Source organism: Pipistrellus kuhlii, unplaced genomic scaffold (assembly GCF_014108245.1).
Source record: "Pipistrellus kuhlii isolate mPipKuh1 unplaced genomic scaffold, mPipKuh1.p scaffold_m20_p_12, whole genome shotgun sequence".
In the NCBI taxonomy this organism is placed as follows: Eukaryota; Metazoa; Chordata; class Mammalia; order Chiroptera; family Vespertilionidae; genus Pipistrellus; species Pipistrellus kuhlii.
Window position 1 is genome coordinate 33,590,527 of NW_023425427.1, and position 20,512 is coordinate 33,611,038.

Here is a 20,512-nt window from a genome sequence, read left to right on the forward strand (position 1 = left end):
AACTACTCACAATGCAGTGCTTATACATGGAAAACCTTATTTTAAAATCCAACTGTATGGTCAGTCTACACTGAGTCGGCAGATTATTATGCGTTCAGAGATCATAATAATCTGGCCACCCAGTGTGTGTGTTTGTGTGTGTGTATTCTGCTTAACACATTGGGGAGCTAACATTAGTAAAGGTCCAATGTTTGGGTTTTTCCTCTGGGGGAATTTATCAATCCAAGAAGTGTCAGCCAAAATGCTAAGCAGCACTTTGGGCAGTCAATCTCATGGGGATAGTGCCACAAATGTCATAGTCTTGGGCTTGGTAAGAGAGTTTAAGACGCCCTAACAGGGCGAACCAGAGGAGCCTGGCTTTTGTAGTAACTTTAGCTCAGCTTTGAATCATCTTCCTGCCTGAATTAGGATGAAGGTGATTCCAGATGTAAAAGCTGCCAGGCATGTAGAAGAAAGAATATATAAACCTTCCCTGCAGATATAAACTATCCTAAACATCAATTATTTCTTCAAATGGTGTTTTAATAGATCTCTGAAACACAAAAATATAATAGCAAGAAGACAGAAATAAGAAACAGCAGAACCAACAGAAAATAGAAGTAGACCTACAGGGGATTCAGATACTATGTTTATCAGGTATAAAACTTAATATAACTATGGTTGCTAAATATTGATAATTATTGAAACTGGGTGATAGATTTTTGTGGGTTCATAGAATTTTCCTTCTACTTTAATATTTATTTTCAATTTTTCATAATAAAAAAGTCAATGAACCAATCCAAAGAAAATTTAAGTTGGCTCTTTTGTTATTTTCAGAAATACACTGAAAACCATTGCCTAGGGAAACACTGCATCATCTCTGTGACATTCCTCAAAGAAGGTATGTCATGAGTGGTAATGAAATGCAGAAACCAAACAAGTAAAACCAACTTACTCTTTCCAAGTAATAAAAGACTCAGTTGTGAATTCAGCACAGAATAGAAATTATTTTTGAAGAATATATCATATCAAAAAATAACTTAGAAATTTTAGAATTGAAAAATATAACTAAGCACATCAAACGTAGAATCCATTCTGTCTTTACCTGTTTAATAATGATATTAGTAATAATAATAGTTATACTTGTTATTTGAGTGTTTCTATACAATCCAACATACATAAGGTAACAGTTAATACTCTTTTTATGGCTTATATAAATGTTACATTAAATTCCAAATATGGAAAGATGAGACAGAAGGCAAAAAGAAAAATACAATAATCAAATTAATATTCAGTTGATCAGTTTAGAACAATTGATTCACAGCTAAAGACATACTTACTAAACTAGAACTAGTGAACGAGGTTAGAAAAAAATACTCAGATTAAAGCATAAAGAGATACAAAGTTGGAAAATACTTTTTAAAAGGGTAGGAGGGGATAGAAAATAGTGAAAAGATCTAATGTAGTTCTGGAAACTTGGAGAGAAAGAATGAGACCAAAGCAACATTTGAAGAAATGGTGGCTGATAATTTTTCAAAATGATGAAAGACAACAAATTATGTTCAACAGGTCCTACAAATTTCAATTTGGATAAACACATTCTCACATAGGCAAATCATAGTAAAATGGCTTAAAATCAAAGACAAAAAGAAAAAAATTTTAATGCAGCTAAAAAAAAAATTTTTTTTAAATTGCTTTCAAAGAAGCAAGGAAACCAACAGCCATCTTTTCAAAACATAGACATGAAAGCCAAATGGAATGATTTCTTCATAGTGATTGCCTTTTGCAGGGAGGAAGGAGGGATCAGGAGGGGACATGAGAGGGACTTCTGGGCTGCTGTCAATATTTTACCTCTTTGTTTTTTCCCTTAAAATTTTTAATTAAATTTATTGGGGTGACATTGGTCAACACGATCATATAAGATTCAAGTGTGGGTTTCTATGTTACAATTATTTTCCTTCTTAACCTGGGTATGCTTCTATAGATATTTACTTCATGGTAAACCAATGAGTTACACGTTTATGACTTGTGTACTTTTCTGTATGTAATAGTTCACATTAAGTTGACAGAAAATGCTATTATTTCTAATCATAGCATAACTGCCAAATACTGCAATAGCTGCATTTGAAAGCAAACTTTATTGTAAGTTTACACGACACCAGGAAAAGGCTGAATATTTGAGAAAAAAAAGTGATATAGTTCCGGGTATATAACTAACACTGGCCTAACCTCGTTTCTTATTTGTGATGCAAAAGAAGCCTGGCTATGTTAAACAAATAAATATGTTAACCACAAATATTCATGTCAATAATACGTTGAAGATGCTTCCAAAATGTTTAGTTGAAATATTTGAAAGACATTTTTCCTATACACCATCTATTGCTCTTATTATTTGTTTATTAAATTTTAAATAACAAAATTTAACAAAGGGGCAAGACTAGTATTTTTGTGTGTGTGTTTTTTTTCTAATTATCTCCTCATTCATTGTAATATCTCTGGTGACTGACTTTGATCTATAATAAAATATTTAGGCTATCAAGGTTATAGGACTAGAAATGGACGGATGCCATTCATTCTGGCAGTGGTAAGGCTGCATCCATGCTGCTTGTCACACTCCCAGGGCTGCCATGGAAACATGAAGAGAAGCTAATTGCACATAGTAAGAGTTTTAATGGATGAGCACCTGACCGTTACAGCAATTTCCACTTTCCAAAGCATCCCAACTGACACTGTTACAGAGCATCCTAGCTGCAAAGAGTGGGACTAATTGGAGCAATTAATTAAAAGCACCAATTAGCTTCCATGGCAGAGACTATTATTATTATTTTTTTTTTACTTCTTATCCTCATCGCTTGAGGCCTGTGAGAATTTTATTGTCTTACCACAGTAGGGGTTGTCTGTGCTGATCATTAACAAGGAGAGAGGATGGGGGAAAAGAGGGGTGGGGCTCCCAGCCGAACTGATGATGGAGTCTGGCTAGTTTCCACTGTGGCAAGCCAAGAACAGAGCCAAGACCAGGAGCTGAATGAGAACACAGGATGGGGTCTAAATGAGGGCCACTGGGAGATGTATTGCCACTTCCTCTGTCTATAAAGAAGGTAACTATTACCTACCTGTTCATTTCCTAACAATATGGAGAAGCTGCATTCATGACTATAGTGTTTGCAGGGAAGAGCACTGGCCTGTGTAGTTGAGTATTGCTGTTGTTCAGCCAGAGGTTGGGGGATTTCAAGGTTTGGTGGCTAATTACTAGAATAAATTTTGACTTACTAATTCATTCATTCATTCATTCATTTATTCATTCATTCATAATGCTCTTAATGATTTCAGCCTCCCCACCCTACCAGAATGATAAGTTGGAGTCAGATGTCTCTAGAAAGACATGAAGAGTCAAAAAGGGACATAGTCTCCTCTATCCATATCCCTATCTCACAAAGAACTGACCCAGCTCATGCCTAGAAGCATGTAAAGAACATACCAGTAGCCTGGGGTGCAGGATAGACCACAAAAATTCCTTCTACTTATTTCAAATCAAGATGTCAGGCTGAAGCTTCAACCCAGTTACCTGGCCACAAAGGAAACTGAAACTGATGAAGTGAATTAGAAGTAAAGGTTCTGGAAAAGGTCACTACATGATCTCATGTGTCCGTCTGCAAAGGACCTGCCTGGGTTTTCCTCTGCCTTGGCATTCTGCTAGGAAATACCACCTACAGGCTTGCTTCTTTCATAATCAATCTCTCTTCTAATTAGATGGAGCTAGAAACACAGTGATTCTGGAAAGGGGATGCTATAGTAAGCAAGTATTTGGACCAAGGCTTCAAAAATAAGCGCTTTTTCATGGCTGCTTTCATAGTCCAGTATATGTTACACCTGAAAAAGAAGATGAACTTGGTGATTACAAATAAACCGGGTCTTTGTTTCAGCATTTTAGTTTGAGGCTAGAATTGAAAATACCTTTTTAAAAATTATTATTATTATTATACTTCCCACAGATTTACGATGAGTTAAATGTAGTTGGCAAAATACTGGCTAGTTCTAGAAATGCCTACACATTTAATGGAAACAAATAGTGAACAGCTAGAAAATAATGCAAAACCTATCTAAACATCTCTTAGCTAAAAATTTGAAACAGGTGAAGCTTGTGATGGCTATATAGGGGAAAGAGATTAAATTTATCTTTATTTTCCCACTTCATTCAACACTTAGCTGTTCTAGTAATGACTGGACATGTGATATGTTTCTCTTTAAACTCAAACATATTTGCTTTTTCTTGGCCATCCCCTGGTTGCACATACATAAATTATATCTACTTGTGTTCAATAAATATGTACATCACATAGCTTATCAAAAATTGATGATGCTTCTGTGATTAATGCAAAATGCCAAAATAGTTTAATTGCTTTCTATACGCAAGGCTTCAAGCTCACTCTAACAAAACCAATTAAGGCACTGGCATAACGTTTGGCTGCACAGAGTAAATAGATGTAATCTCAAATAACATTCATTACCAATCAGTAAGTGTCAGGAAAATTGTGTCAAAATTGGAGCAGTGTGGATGGTATTTAGAGCAAGAAGTACCAATATCCTGTCTTAGGTTTCAGTCACCTAGCCTCCCAGAATTGCGAAAGATAGAAACCCAGAAGAAACAATAGCAAATAGGAAGCAAACAACTATCATAAAGTGTGCTTGTGGGCTCTAAAATGAAATCTTGGAGAAGTTGGTATAAACAAGAATGTGTCATTTTTTAAAATTTAAGTTAAGCCTAAATAGCTTTACACCAAAGCAAGCTTACCTACCAACGTAGGCAGGAACATCATCAGACACAGACAACAGAAAGCAGTGACTTTCCCCAGTTCTTAGCCCAATAACAGCCCCAAATTTGACCTCTGCCTGAGGGAGGGAGAAGAGAATACAAGGTATATAAGACAGAGAGGCCTTGTCCCCTTGAGGAATGGTCTTGGTCTTTATAATTCAGCTCTAAAATGAAAGAACTAGGAAACAGAAAACTACAGTCAATGGTTAAATGTGGTACTGACTTCTCTTTTGGTGAGCCAAAGATGCTTTCAGCTAAAATCCATCTAACATCCATTCAACAGGCAATGCTTAATACAGATTCAGCAGCCCAAAGATAAGAGAGCCCATGTCTCTGCTAGTCTCTTAGTCTTTTTCTCAGACCCACGACCTTGTGGTTGCAAGATGGCCACCGTAATCCAGGCATCACATCAGAATGAAAGGCCAGAAGAAAGGGCAAGGGGTTCCAATATCAATGTACCTCTACTCAGAAAATAAGACTCTTCCCCAAAACTGTCAGCAGAATATTGTTTACATGTAATTAGAAAAAACTGTATTATATGGCCACTATTGGCTGCAAGAGTATGGGAAAATGAGTGTTTGGGAGGTGGGGGAGGGAGTTCTCCTCCTGCTTGGGAAAGAGTATGGGAGGGTGATGGGGGCAAGATGAAATTAAGGAAATAGAGCTTTTAAGGAGATGACATAAGTAGCTGGCATCAGATTTTGAGGAAAGGTTACTAGAAGTGAGAAGGACATATTCCTTATTTCTCACATACCAGAAAATATTTCACCCAAGAGCAGAATATTTCCTATTAGCTTACCCTAATGGGGTGAGCATAAATGGTTTCCCTGGACTAATGTAACCAAAAATGGGAAACAGAACATGTCTGGCACATAATCAAACCTGACAAGCCAAACTATTTATAGTCTTCTTTAGTATTTTTATCTAGCAAACAAATAAAATGAGGAAATGATGTTATACTAGTATACAGAAATAAACCTTGCATTGACAATGCATGGTCTGGTGTTGAAAATGCCAAAATAAATGAAATAACTGATACAAATAACTTTGATGTAAATGAAATTAAGGCCATTTAAATTTAAATTTACTACTTCTAAAAGAAGACAATTCAATCTTACCACTTCTAAGAGAGTCTTAGAGATGTCAAGATTAGAGATGAAACGGGGGAAACAGAAGAGACTTCGTAAAATGTTTCTAAAAACAAATGTTAAGTGAGGGGGACGTGGTATAGAAATGGCCTTATTATTTCCCCCAAGTATATGAAAACCCATTGGGGGAAAATATTTTGGCCAGGACCATAATTTCACAGTATGTATTTTAAGTTAATGAGGCAAATATATACTCCTTAGATGCTAATGTGCCTTGATATCAAAGGGCTTTGAAATAGAAGACTTTTCATTTGCTCAATTAGCAAAGTACTTCTATCAACCAGACTCATTTTGGAGTTTTTAAACTTGCAGATGCCTTGGGTCTCCAACTCCCCAGAAATTCTGATTTAATTGATTTGGGGGTAGAGCTTAGGCATAGGTTCGTTTTGTTGGTTTGTTTGTTTAAAGCTCTGGATTGATTCCACAGGGAAGCCAGAGTTGAGAAAAATTGGATCAAAAAGATAATGCTTAATGACATTGAGGGTACAGGGAAGTCAGAGCACACAGAAACACGAATATGTAACAATTAATATCATCTGTCTAAAATATAATTTGGCAATATGTCATATACCTAAAACAAAATGATTTCCTTTCTAAGAATATATCCTAAAAAATGGGCAGAGACTCAAGGATTGATATACTAAAATGCTTACAGCGACAATAGTTATTATTGGCAATATCCATGAATGAGTAAAATTAAATAGGTTATACATTTGTGCTAAAACATTTTCAAAAAGAAAATTTCAAAAATGAGAACCCACTAATGAGATTATATCTAAAAGTCAGAAGAAAGTGGTATAATCCAAACTATGTGAAAAATGTATATATACAAAAAAGAAAGCATACTGAGTATTAACAGCAAAGTATTGGTAAGTCTTATGGTAAGCTTTAATTAGTAACTCGAGGCCCAGTGCAGGAAATTTGTGAACAGGTAGGGTCCCTAGTGGCTGCCAGCTGTGCGTGGGGACTTCCTTCATTCCGCACTGCCCCCCTGGTGGTCAGCACACATCATTGCAAGTGATTGAACTCCCAGTACTCCTGAGGGGACACTTTGCATATTAGACTTTTATATATATAGATATTAATTTCTATATACTTTTCTGTATTTCTTCAAATAATCTATGTACACATGTTAATCTTATACTCAGGGGGAAAAAACTTTTTCTAAAGTCTTTGGTTGTAATATTTGTGGGTCCCTTATTTGTTTGGAAAATCCTACTGTCATATTAATTGAGTATAGGGGTGTCTAGAAACCTTGATTTTCAACATTAAGTGATCAAATAAGTTGGAAAGAATGTACATTTTTAAAGCAAGCTTCCATAGTTCCTTTGTAAAATTAGCATTTTCTAATTTATGAAATGTATAATTTAATCTTAAAAATGTAATTTTAAAGAAATACAAGAATAAACAGTCTGCATGTACAATATAGTTAGCCCAATTTTTTTACACCATTTTGCCAAAGTTATTAACCTCCTAGGAGAAATTTAAGCAGAACTTTTCCTTACTATGTTAAATATACTGACAATGAGTGATGCAATAAACCACATAGGATGCTGTGGATATTCATTTATAAAGATGTTTCCCAAGACTTGGGAACTCTCTTTTTTTCATTCTTTCTCCTGAATATTTCTCTTTGTCCCTGTGATCCTTTCTCCAAAAAGAAGAGGTTGTCCACTGTCTCCTCTGAACTACAATATTTATAACAGTTACACTTGTAATGTTTAGTTTTGCTATGGAAGTCCATAGATGAACCAAACACACTGCGTAGCATTGGTTTCCAATTTTACATTCCCCAGGGAGACAGCTGGCTTAATGTCATGGTTTGAGTTAATTACTGTTTTGATGACTTGAGGTAACCCCCTAATTTAAACCATTTCAGAAAAAGTGCGCAAGTTCTGTTGGGTATGGCTAAGAGTCCAGTCTGAGTCACTACACTACAGAGAAGGACTGCTGCCACCTTGGCTGAGAAGGCAGAAAGAGAAGCTGGCCATGGTTCTGGTGCCAGAGGGTCAGAACTCCTTACTATCTACTTCTCAGCCACGGATGAGGAAAAGAGCTCTTCCTCAATGGTTTGGGAGAGCCAGACTTAAGCTACTGTTCAAGTCATGAGGACTGACTACACTGGAGGGAAAGAGTGTGTAGTTACACAGAGGACTATTACAGCTTATATGGATTAGATTCAGCCTAATCAGTGCCCTTTTAGAAAAAATTATATATGCTTTTATTGATTTCAGAGAGAGGGAGGGAGTGATAGAAACATCAATGATGAGAGAGAATCATGGATCAGCTGTCTCCTGCATGGCCCCTACTGAAGATTGAACCTGCAACTTGGCATGGGCTCTGACTAGGAATCAAACCGTGACCTCCTACTTCATGATTCAATGCTCAACCACTGAACAACACCAGCTGGGCCCTAATCAGAGCTTTGAAGAAGCCAAACTAAAAGCCAAAGTTATTAGAGTGTCTTTGTTTGTTAAGGTCAAAGACAATGGCTGTGATTGTATTCTAGGTAGGCTCAGCAAAGGAGCTGAGAGTTAATGAGTTCAGTAAAAACTATAAAACAGGCAATTGGAGCTTGGGTCCTTCTCCCCTGCTCTACACTCCAGCACAAACTCTGCTCCCCAAGACTCACCCCAGGTCCTGTCTGTTTTCAGTTAATCCCCACTAAACCCTAGATCAGCAAAGGAGCAGGCTGACTGGAAGGACAAGCCTTGTCCTTCCTTGAGGCTATTTACATTTTGGAGGGGCAGGAGAGGGGAATGCAGAAAAGTCCAGAAAAACAAACAAACAAACAAACAAACAAACAAACATCTGCTGCCTTACAGGACTAGGGGCTGCACTGCTCCTGATGACCCCTCAAAAGCAGCTTCTGGGAAAGGAAACAAAGGCAATTCCACTTCTCTGACATCATTTTGGGGGGCTGCTATGCTAGAACTAATAGAACCTTAGAGATCACTTAAGACTCACTTAAGCCAAAGCTGGTTTGGCTCAGTGGTAGAGCGTCAGTCTGCAGACTGAAAGGTCCCAGGTTCGATTCTGGTCAAGGGCATGTACATTAGTTGCAGACACATCCCTGGTAGGGGGTATGCAAGAGGCAGCTGGTCGATGTTTCTCTCTCATCAACGTTTCTAGCTCTCTATCTCTCTCCCTTCCTCTCTGTAAAAAATCAATAAAATATATTAAGGAAAAAAAAAAGACTCACTTAAATTTATTTATTTTTTATTTCTTATTTTCATTTTTACTAAGGTTATTATATGTGTACATATCTTATCATTGCCCCCCAAGACTCACTTAAATTTAAATAAACAAATCAACATAGCGTGTCTTCTCTGAAGTCACCAACTACTCATCTATACTTTATAGTTTACCCCACACCCATCTCAAGTCTGGCACAGCATCCTAGTAATTCAGCAGGGATCTAAGACTTTGACCCTTGAGGGAATATTAATAATCATATTATGATAAAAAGTAACAATTATTGAACATTTACTATGTTCAAAGCACTGTGTTAAAACTCAAAATGAACTTGGGTATATCATCATTGTCACCATCATCATTGTCGTTGTCACCAGTTTTTAGATACAGAAACATTCTCAGCAAGGTGGAAAGTTTTGTCTCAGGTGACATACCAAGAGTGGGTGGTGCAGGGGCTTGGCGGGGAAAGTACAAGGGACAGAGGAAGAACTGTAATTGCTGCCTTAGTGCCCACCTCTTTCTGAGCACCTTTCACACACTACCTCTGCTTAGACAATCTCCTAAGACAGGTTTTTTCCTCAACTCTCATTTCACATATGAAAAAAAAAAAAAAAAGCTTCGAAGAGTTAGATGATTTGTCTGTGGTCCCCTAGCGGTAAAAGCTAGAGCTAGTATTAGAATCCAGATGGGCAGATGCCCTGGTGTCAATGGACGCAGATTCTTGTTGGCTCTCACTGAGAGGTCTGGAGGGTAATTCGAGTCTTTAGCATGTTCTAACTTTCAGAAAGTTAGGAGAGTTTTGTTTTGTTTGGTGTTTTATGTTATTTGGTTTGTTTTCCTTAAGAAGCATGAGAAGGGGACAGGTAAGAGGGTCCTAAAACATTGTGCCTTAACCTTGAAGAGAGATGGCATGTTTGCACAGAGAAAAGTGGACCAATTACTCTTCCTCATGAACCACAAGTTTAATCACTGGGAATTATAAGACCAATGGATACTAAAAATAGTGTATGTAAAAATAGTTGTTCTTGAATAATATTATCTTTTTACAGACTCTAATAGAGTCTCCTCCCTCCCCCACTCATAACCCCTGTCCTGAGCAAATACAATCTACAACATGAGTCCTGAATCTCAGCCACTTATTATTTCCCTAGAATTTAATAGAAGTGAGAAGTGATGATGAAAAATTTGGCAGGCTTTACACAAGGCTGATCAATAGTTTCCATTTCCCTATTTATGTGCCACCACAACTCACCAGCTGAGAGGACAAGCAAACTGGAGACATCAGGAGAGAGGAAGCCAAATAGACCCATAAATCAATGCAAAATGAGAATGAAAAAATGAACATAAAGAAGCTAGAAGGAGAAGGGTGAGAAGGAGCATGGCAATTAAGAAGCTCATAAAGAAGCTTGTGAATTGACATCTTCACATCTAATGAAGCTGGCAGAGTGAGGGAAAAGGTACCCTATGTACACGCAGCAGTACCCTGGCATTGTCAGTCTCAGTCTCCATTTCACTGTGAACAATTCTGTGGAGCTCTGGAAAAAAGTCTTCAGTCTCAGATTCAATACTAAGGGAAGACCTAGACAAGAACATTGAACTATGGCCAATTTCAACATCTACTCACTCCCTCTAAGACTTGTCTTCATAGGCTGCAGACTGACTTGTAGAGTTGATGTTGATATCTCAGACTCCAGGCTCCCTGACCTGCTAACTCTTGGTGCCATATTTTCCATGGTCCCTACTTACCCTGAGGACCTGAGAGTTGGCAATAATGAAACAATGCTGTGCAGATCTAGGGGCAAAGTCAACTCTTAGCCAGGTAGCTTACCAGCCCTTACCTATCTCCTAGCATGCTCTGGAGGGTTAAGATGAGGAGACAATCTGAGCCCATTGCTGAGTTTCTTCAACTAAAATAAGCAGAGCTTTAGGAGGGTGTTAGATTTAAGAACATCAATACCAGACCATTATACAACCAAGGAATCAGAAAACAGCCATGAGACCAGGGCTAGAAATGTGGACTCAGGATCCATAAGAAGCCAAGAGAACATAAAGAATGTGATCAGAAATCCTAAATCCCCAAGTTAGGCTTCCTGGCAAAGAAAAGAGAATAAGGAGTAGACACAAAAGACCTGGCTGCTTACACAGATGGGAGACCAGGCGGACAGGACTCCAACAAGAACAGGTTCTGTGGCTTGAGAGAGTCTGGCTGCATCAGTTGAAGTCTCCTGCACATAGTTCTTCCCCACAAGTTCATGCCATGGGCTGCTCAATCTGCTTAGTTTCCCATACAGTATAGATAAGAATGGATATTTATTTAATTTGCTTCTGGAGACCCCCAGACTCATCAGCATATAATAATCACCCAGAGAAAGAGAGAGGCCTTTTGTGGGGCTCCAGTTGACATGGCCTAGCAGACAAAGAAGGGCCAACAGTTGAGCCTCTGGCCTGAGGAGTTACATGCCTAATGGGGGTTACCTCGAGGAAGAGTGAGGAAAAATATGGGTCAAGGGCATTCAAAAACATCAAAGGACTTTAATTTCACCTGTAATGTTTTAAAAAATCAAACTTGAAGTTTAAAACATTATTAATTTTTCATAGTAAAAATAAGTTGTCTGTTATTGCCTGTACTTTTCTATAGTTTTTAATGTATCAAAAGAAAGAAAAGAGAGCCCAAAACATGCTGAAGGGAAGGTAGGGGCATTAGAAGAGAGAGGGTTAGAACTAGAGGGAGGGGGGATGAAGGAAAGGGGAGTGGAAGGGGAAAGAGAAGAAACATTCATGTTAAGAGTCTCCATGAGTGAGCCCAGTGGTAAACTGCTACGGAAACCCTGCTCCGCAGGGGTATGACAGGTCCCAACGGGAAGAATGAAGTTCTAGAAACCACAACAAGAGACAGAAATGCTTAGGATCCAGGGAAAGACCTTGTAGGAAGTCCTTCTAGGACAAGTAATACCCAAGGCCCCAGAGGAGAGAAGACAATTATAGTCAACAAGCGAATTCTATTGATGCTACCAGAATTCCAGGGAAGGGTGAAATCATTTATATAGTCTAGCATGGCAGTGTTTCTCTGGCTTTAAAATGGAAGCCAATGAGAAAAGAGAATCCACTTTACCATGAATTCTGAACCGACCTGTCAGGAAACTGACCTTTTCTATGATGCAGGCCTATATTGCATTTACATTTCTGAAATAGGTCTGTGGCCAGCAAACAATACTACCAGGTGACTGCCTACCAGTTGTGCTAGAAGTACAAAAACCCATTCCCTTTTGATATAACAAAGAAAGCTGCGGTTTTGATTCTTCAAAGACTTTAATATCCAGTAGTAAAGCTAGCAGCTTATAAAATTTTCAGTGTTGGAGAGGAGATGAAATTCCAAACATGTATTGATTCTTCCTTTCATTAACTGAATACCAGGCAGCGGAGGAGGAGTCATAACTGCAGCCAACACACATCCTCTCATTAATCCCAGCTGCTTAATGAAATCAATCAAAAGGATCTAATTTCATTGTGTCTTCTCAGATACTCACACTCATTTATTGGGAAGGGAAGATTCTAGATGGTTAAAATCCCATTTGATTGGATTTCCTCAGGGGGAAAAAATAGTCTTAAGCTACGGACAGATTCCCTCCTCCATCTTTTTTAACCCACTGTGCACACTCGCTTTGTCAGAGAACAAAGAGAGTGTGCACAGTGGGACTGCCTCCATAGGCCGCTGTGATAAAAGCACAAAGGTGAGCCTCTTCACTGGACAGTCACCCTTCAGGCCCTGGGGAAGGTGGGATTGGGCCACAGCATCTGGCCAGCAGGAAACGACCACAATGTAAGAAAATGGACTTATCTGTCCCTTCCTGAACCTGAAGGCAATCCCCAGTAACTAAGAAGAAAGTGGCACATTTCAAAGCAATACCACAAGGGGAGGAGACGTCTGTACAAGGTCAACAGTGGAACATCAGAACCGAGAGGTCACTCCAGACGTGACTTCAATGAATCTGTGGTTTATGTCTGGAAGGGAACTCAGAACTGAACAGAGGGTTACTGAGAAGTGTTTGCATTAGTTTGATGACTTTGGGTGCCCATCCTTAAAGAAAGAAGAAACATTCTTGACCATGAAAAAGGGACTGCTGGAGACTGATTCATATGCCTTTCAGCATAATGATTATTGCTTGTCTCATTTTTTATTTTTATAAGTATATTTCCAGTAGGATATGATCTCACTCATCTAGGAGAAATGGTGAACAACATAGACTGATGAACAAGAACAGACCCAGAGACAAGGAGCCATAGGTCACAGACTGTTGAACCTCAAAGGGAGGGTGGGGATAAAAGGGAGAGATCAACCAAAGGACTTATGTGCACACATATGAGCCTAACCAGTGGTCAAGGCCAATAAGGGGATGGGGGCATGAGTGGGGGAGGGGATTGGAATGGGGGGTGGTGGAGGACAAATATGTGATACCTTAACTAGGGGTGTCGAACTCAATCAGAGAAGGGGCCAAAATCTAAAATCCAGCCTAAATCGCGGGCCGAATGGTTTACTGAACAGTCATAAACTGTCATTGTGATGGAAACGCAGCGGAGTGCAGTGATGACAGCACGGTGCGGGCCACATTGCAAGGCCTGGCGGGACGGATTTGGCCCGCGGGCCTTGTGTTTGACACATGTGCCTTAATCAATAAAGAAATTTAAAAAATAAAAATAATGCAAAAAGGGAGGGGGGCTGCTGGAAAAACTACTTTAAAAGAGAAAAAACTTGCCAAATAGCACCACTATATTATCACATTTGTTGACCCATCCAACATTCTATTTTTACCTCCTTTATGAAAGGCCAGATCTTATTCGTGCTTATATATATTTTAATACCATTATAGGAGGTGAACTTGAGATACACATGAAATTAAAACCCGATTCCCACATGCAGTGGGGAGCCCCAAGATTTACGTTCTCACAGGATTTCTCCTCCAGATTCTCGGTTCTGGCACACTCCTCGTCAATCTCTGGTCTCAGCCTCTTCCCCCCACAAGCTCTCTGGTCTTTTTACTGATCACCAATCCATTTAAATAGCCTCTTGTCTTATTTTTCACAAACGCTGTGTGTGTGGCCGTATTACACACACTACAGAAGGGCTGCAGCCACGGTGGGAATTCTATCCCAGCACCCACACACCAAACAGTATAAAATACATCAGCTTATTTTATGCTGCTTAAAGAAAAAGGATATAAAGTTGTATGCGAATTATGATTGTGTTAACATGATCTATTGGGAGAAAAGGAAGGAAATATACAAAAGGGTTAATAGCAGTTACTTAAAGCAGCGATTTTCAAGATTTTCATCTCAAAGGTTGGCACACATAACTAATTACTAAAGTCCTGCTGCACACCAAAAAATATGTTTTATTGTAGATCTAACAAAAACAAACAAAAAAAGTATAATTTTGATTCATTCACACCAGAAGGCTATTGTTGTGCTGGCTGTTGTCATTTTTTTTAATTTGACAACCTAAGGGAAAAGAAGCCAGGGCCGCTGGCTAAATAGGTATTGCATGTTTTTAAAATTCTGACAGCACACACACTGGCTGAAAATTGATGCATATTAAAGTAATAAAACTATCATTCATTTTTTCCTCCACATCCCCCCAAATTTCCTACATTTTCTTTGTTGCATATGACCTCACAGGCAGAGGAGGGTAGCTTTCTCTCTGGCTTCCATACCTTGAGGTTTCTTTCTTTTTTTTAATCCTACCTGAGGATATTTTTCCCATGGATTTTTAGAGAGAGTGGAAGGGAGGGTGGGATAGGGGAAGAGAGGCAAAGAGAGAAGAAGAGAAAAACAAAGATAGAGAGAGGAATGGGAGAGAAAGAGAGAGGGGGGGGGAGAGAGAGAGAGAGAGAGAGAGAGAGAGAGAGAGAGAGAGGGAGATGAGAGTGACACATTGATGGGGTTGCCTCTTACATGCATCCTGAGCAGGTCAGGGATCAAACCTGCAACCCAGGTACATACCCTTGACCAGAAATCAAGCCCACGACAACTTCAGTTCTTGGACTATCTAACCACTGAACCACACTGGCCAAGGCAGAGTTTCATTTTAACATTAATAAAGCAATGTCATTTCTGCTCCCGCTTATGGAGCTGTTTTAAGCCTGTGGCTCCACATTTTCCCTTTTCCAAGGAATTACATTCCAGGAGCTTATCACAGATGACCTCTAACTCTTTGTTGCTCAACAGTTCACAAACGTCCAGTTGAAAATTGATAACACAAATGGAAAATTGCCTGGGGGTTCTTTCTCTACCTTTATGGAATGATGCTTTGACAAAAAGCCAACCATGAGAGCTGTCCATAGTCCCATATAATTCAGTAGCAAATACCAACCATGAGGGCTGTCTACCATCCCAATAGTTCAGTAGCAGGCACTGGGGGGCCTCGGGGGAAATTCGTCATCAGAACTCAGAAATGTCCTCTTCATGACTGCCCGTGAGAAAGCTGACTTCTGTCCTCAGTGCCAGGGACAGCCGAGCTCACCCTAAGAGACTTCATTTTTTAATAATTAGGCAACCAAACGAGCTTTTCCTCTTTGCCTGGTCACTGGGAAGCCCAAAGCCAAATTTTTGTTCTATAGGCACACACTTTCTACCCCAACTTTGCTTTCTTTCTTTTTCCCTTTAGTCCTTATTATATTTTATATGCTTGTTTTTTAATTGCTTTAAAGCCTTTATGAAACAAAGACAGTTTTTTTTAAAAAAGGACCTGGGTTAATGTTATAAAGAAAAACAAATTTGAAAAAGCACCCCTGGATTGATGTGAGCATATAACCAGAACTTCCTCGCGCTCTGCAGTGAGAAAGACAGTTGGCATCTTCTTTGGCAAAAGGATACTGATAGAGAGAAAGAAGAGTATTTCTCCAACCTTCAAAATTTCCTCTAAGAATCCTGGGCTGTTTTCCATAAGAAAGCTGGATCTCTGTAAGAATTGTTGAACTAGGAAAATGTTTTCATTAAGTACATTTAAACAGTTTTTCTCTGTGGTTTGTCCCAAGAAAATGTGAGTGTGTGTGTATGAGAAAGCCTGGTTGCTTGTGTTGTATGAGCATAGCACATGTTAATATTCATTTTTTAAGGGAAAGACTTTAGGTAAGGAAGAATCCCGAGTTTCTGCTCCAGGTCTCTTCCCCACAGAGAAGTAGTAACAGACACTAACTCTGAGGAGATGACAAACCTGCAATTCCAAGGCCAGACCTTGATAAACCTCAGTTGTGTAGATTTGTGTGTGATTGCCGTATTCCCTTCATTACTCTGGGCCCTTAGGACTCAGCATGAAATATTAAGATGAAAAACCCTGCCAAAAACTGGTTTGGCTCAGTGGATAGAGCATCAGTCTGCGGACTGAAAGGTCCCAGGTTAGATTCTGCTCAAGGGCATGTGCTTTGGTTGCGGGCACATCCCCAGTAGGGGTGGTGCAAGAAGCAGCTGATTGATGATTCTCTCTCATCGATGTTTCTAACTCTCTATCCCTCTCTCTTCCTCTCTGCAAAAAAAAAAAAAAAAAAAAAAAAAAAAATCAATAAAATATATATTAAAAAAAAGGGGGGGGGGAACCCTTACCTATTAAGGGCCAGAAGAATATTTTCTTTCATGTTTAAAATGTCCCATCGAATGTGATTCAGAGCTGGTTTGTTTTCCCCCTAAAGTACTTTCTAGAAAATCTTCCATCCCTTTTTGAAATAGGGCTGTGCCTTGTCACAGGGTTTGTCCTATGTATCCCCAGTTGTGACTAATGCCCTCCCCACAAAAACAAGTCCTCAGAGGATGGCTGTCTTAGCAAGAGCAGCATTGTTAAGTGAAGTGAGTTCTTCCCTGGAACCCTGCAAAGCTCTCAATGAAAGATCGCATTTACTCCTCACCCCCAATCTCTGAGGGAAAGCTATCCCCATTTTTACGCCGAGGCTCAGACCACTGAGTAACTTACCCAGGGTCACAGAGCTAGCTGCCAGATGACAGAATTCGTCTTCAAACCCAGATGTGTCCAACTCTCAGATATACGATATGCTCCCAAACATGACTTGATTGGAACTCTACTTGTCCAGAGGAGCAAAAAAAATTAAATTTTCTTTCCAGGGTCTTCCCACCTCAACAGATTTAAGAACTCCCCCAGTATTTTCTCATGGACAAAGGGTCTGATAGTCCTTGCTCCCAGTTAGACCCTAGAGCCGGAACTCAGATGTGCTCCTTGACCTCCCAGTAGGAGAGCATAGTAGTTTCCAATAGAAGATGGTTGCTTTAGAAAACAAAGGTAGGCCAGAAACCTGGTGTTGTAGAATGAATGTTTGTATCCAAAAGCTCAGATGTTGAAGCCCTGACATCTTGGGAAATAACAAGGTTTAGATGAGGACATGACACGAGGGTGGGGCTTCCATGATGGCATTAGTGTCCTAAGAAGAGAGAGACCAGAATGCTCTCCCTGCCCAGTGAGGACACAGCGAGAAGGCAGCCATTGGTAAGCTAGGAAGAGAGCCCTCACCAGGAACCAAATCAGCTGGCATCTTAATCTTGGAATTGCCAGCTTCCAGAATTGTGAAAAATAAATTTCTGGTGGTTAAGCCATCCAGTGTATGGTATTTTAAAAATTTTTTTTTTTTTAATTAATTTCAGAGAAGAAAGGAGAGGGAGAGAAAGAAACATCAATGATGAGAGAGAATCATTGATCGGTTGCTTCCTACATGCCCCACACTGGGGATTGAGCCTGCGACCTGGGCATGTGCCTTGACCAGGAATTGAACCATGACCTCCTGGTTCATAGTTGAGCCTCAACCACTGAGCAACACTGGCTGGACCAATTTATGGTATTTTTTTATGCCAGCCCAAGTTGATTAATATACCTGGTGTTCTACTGGTGTTCTGGGCCCAGCCAGGGTAACTCAGTAGTTGAGTGTCAATCAATGAACCAAGAGGTCCCTGGTTCAATTCCCAGTCAGGCCATGTACCTGGGTTATGAGTTTGATCCCCAGTAGGCATGTGCAAGAGGCAGCCAATTGATGTCTCTCTCTCATCAATGTTTCTCTCTATTCCCTCTTCCTTTCTCTCTCTCTCTCTCTCTCAAAAAAAAAAAATCAATAAAAAACATATTAAAAAATAAAAGTGACTTGGGTTCCCAACTGCCGTCTCTTTAGATTCACTCACCCAAGCCATTTGCTCAAGGCCAAATCCTTTGCTTTTTTTAGAACAAGGCAACATCCAGCACATCCTTCTATCCTGAGTGCTCTATCGCCTGGCAGCTAGTTCTGTGACCCTGGGTAAGTAACTCTTTATTCTCCTTTGGTGGTGAATCACCAGCACATCCCGAAGGTTTCTGTAACCTGAAATTACAGGAGATGGAAATGAGATTTTGGTCCCTTCCTTTCCAAGGGTGTCATTAGAGTCCTTATGCAAATTTACTTACTCCACTCTCTCCTTCTCCTATAATTTTAAATTTTGACTATCAATACAACTGTCACAGCAAAAACCTTACTGGATACTCCATGAAAACCACTGACAATCTCTTATAGGTACATGCTCTCTTTTGAGTCAGAGAAGATGCTGTGAGAGATGGGCAGGGCAAGAACTAGCTCCTTAGGCAAAAGAAAGTGAGGCTCGGGAGCAGGTAAGGGGCTTTCTTCAGGGCACAGAGCTTGTGAGTAGCGGAACCTAGACTCAGCTCCCAGTTTCTGAACCCACATGGCAGAACAGGGCACATAACATTAAAGGGAAGAAAACGGAAAATGTTATACAAAGCAATCCCAGGGTCAAATAGGCCCCTCTGTCTAAATATTCTCTAGACCAGTGGTTGGCAAACTCATTAGTCAACAGAGCCAAATATCAACAGTACAATGATTGAAATTTCTGAGAGCCAAATTTTTTAAACTTAAACTTTTCCTAACACCATTTCTTCAAAATAGACTCGCCCAGGCCCGTGGTATTTTGTGGAAGAGCCACACTCAAGGGGCCAAAGAGCCACATGTGGCTCACGAGCCACAGTTTGCCAACCATGGCTTTAGACAGAAAGGATATTTATAACTGGACAGTATTTTACCACCAATAGGGGCACAAATCCTTTTAATACTCTCCCACCCAATCTCCCACCTGTCATATACTCGCCTGCTTATTAATGGGACATGTCCAGGCAATTGAAAATTGTACCCAGGGGCTGCCAACTTCCTACTGGAGTTAACAGACACCCCCGCTGGTTATTCCCTGCATTCCTAAACCCAAAGATCCTGCAGAGCCTGGGAAGAGCAGGAAATTTCAAAAGCACCATTTCTGGTATGAGTTCCTCATCACTGCAGGACAGGTAAGGCCTCTGTCTTCTCTGAAACCCTGTGTTGCTTGGACAAGGGCCATTCTATCTTTCCTTATCAAACACGGGCACCTCCCCATTTCTCCTCAGAGAGCATGACAGGGCCCGGTGAGCTGCATGAGGCTCTGTGAGTGGGAAAGGCTTTGGGCTTCTGGGACCCAGAACCAAGTGCTTGCTACCACAGTCCTGCAGCCCCAATGCTCACCCCTCAGAGCTCATCCTTAACAATGGTGCTTGTTCTGCATAATCTACATCAACGAACAAGAATCCTAGGTCACACCCAATGGTTAAATCACACACAGTGGAATCCCACTGTTAACTTCTTTCCATGAAGCAACTTTATTACAAGATAGGTTTCTCCTGCGCACGGTTCCAGACTCTCTGCTGCCAAGTTACACAAGGCTCCCAGTACAAAGAGTCCCATCTACAGGGGCCGTGCTGCGTGCTCCAAAGGACAGAACTGCCAGTACGTGAGCGTTTCCAGCGCTCTGAGTCTGCGCCCTGACTCCAGCAGGAATTTCAGCAGGTTATGGAAGGCACAGTCAGTACCGGCTTGGTTCAGATAGTCTTTGTTAACCCCTGAAAGGGCCCTGTATGTGTGTGCATGCTAGAGCCTTCTGGTGTGAGCTCCCAAAACTTGTGATCCCCAAAATCATAGGAATGTCAATGCAGTTGAAAGTCTGGGCAGAGACTTAAAAAAAAGTTAAAAATAACAAAAGGGCCGAAACCGGTTTGGCTCAATGAATGGAGCGTCGCCTTGCGGACTGAAAGGTCCTGGGTTCGATTCCAGTCAAGGGCATGTACCTGGGTTGCGGGCACATCCCCATTAGGGAGTGTGCAAGAGGCAGCTGAGCGATGATTCTCTCTCATCGATGTTTCTAACTCTCTGTCCATCTCTCTTCCTCTTTGTGAAGAGTCAATAAAATATATTTAAAGAAAAAAATAACAAAAGGAAGACAAAGTTACATGTCAAACAAGTAGTCACGTGTTGTGATTCCCAACTGGACATGACAACATGTATATAACAGCAAAAATGTCACAGACCCTCCCCCC

At 40.2% G+C, this 20,512-nt stretch overlaps 1 long non-coding RNA gene across 1 annotated transcript in view; it reads right to left on the minus strand.

Moving 5' to 3' along the window:
- Positions 1 to 18,387, minus strand: part of LOC123652144 — a 52,287-nt gene extending 33,900 nt beyond the window's left edge. The window contains exon 1 of the long non-coding RNA XR_006741296.1: positions 18,307 to 18,387. This is a non-coding gene — a long non-coding RNA (uncharacterized LOC123652144). The remainder of the gene's footprint in view (positions 1 to 18,306) is intronic.
- Positions 18,388 to 20,512: the final 2,125 nt, after the last annotated feature.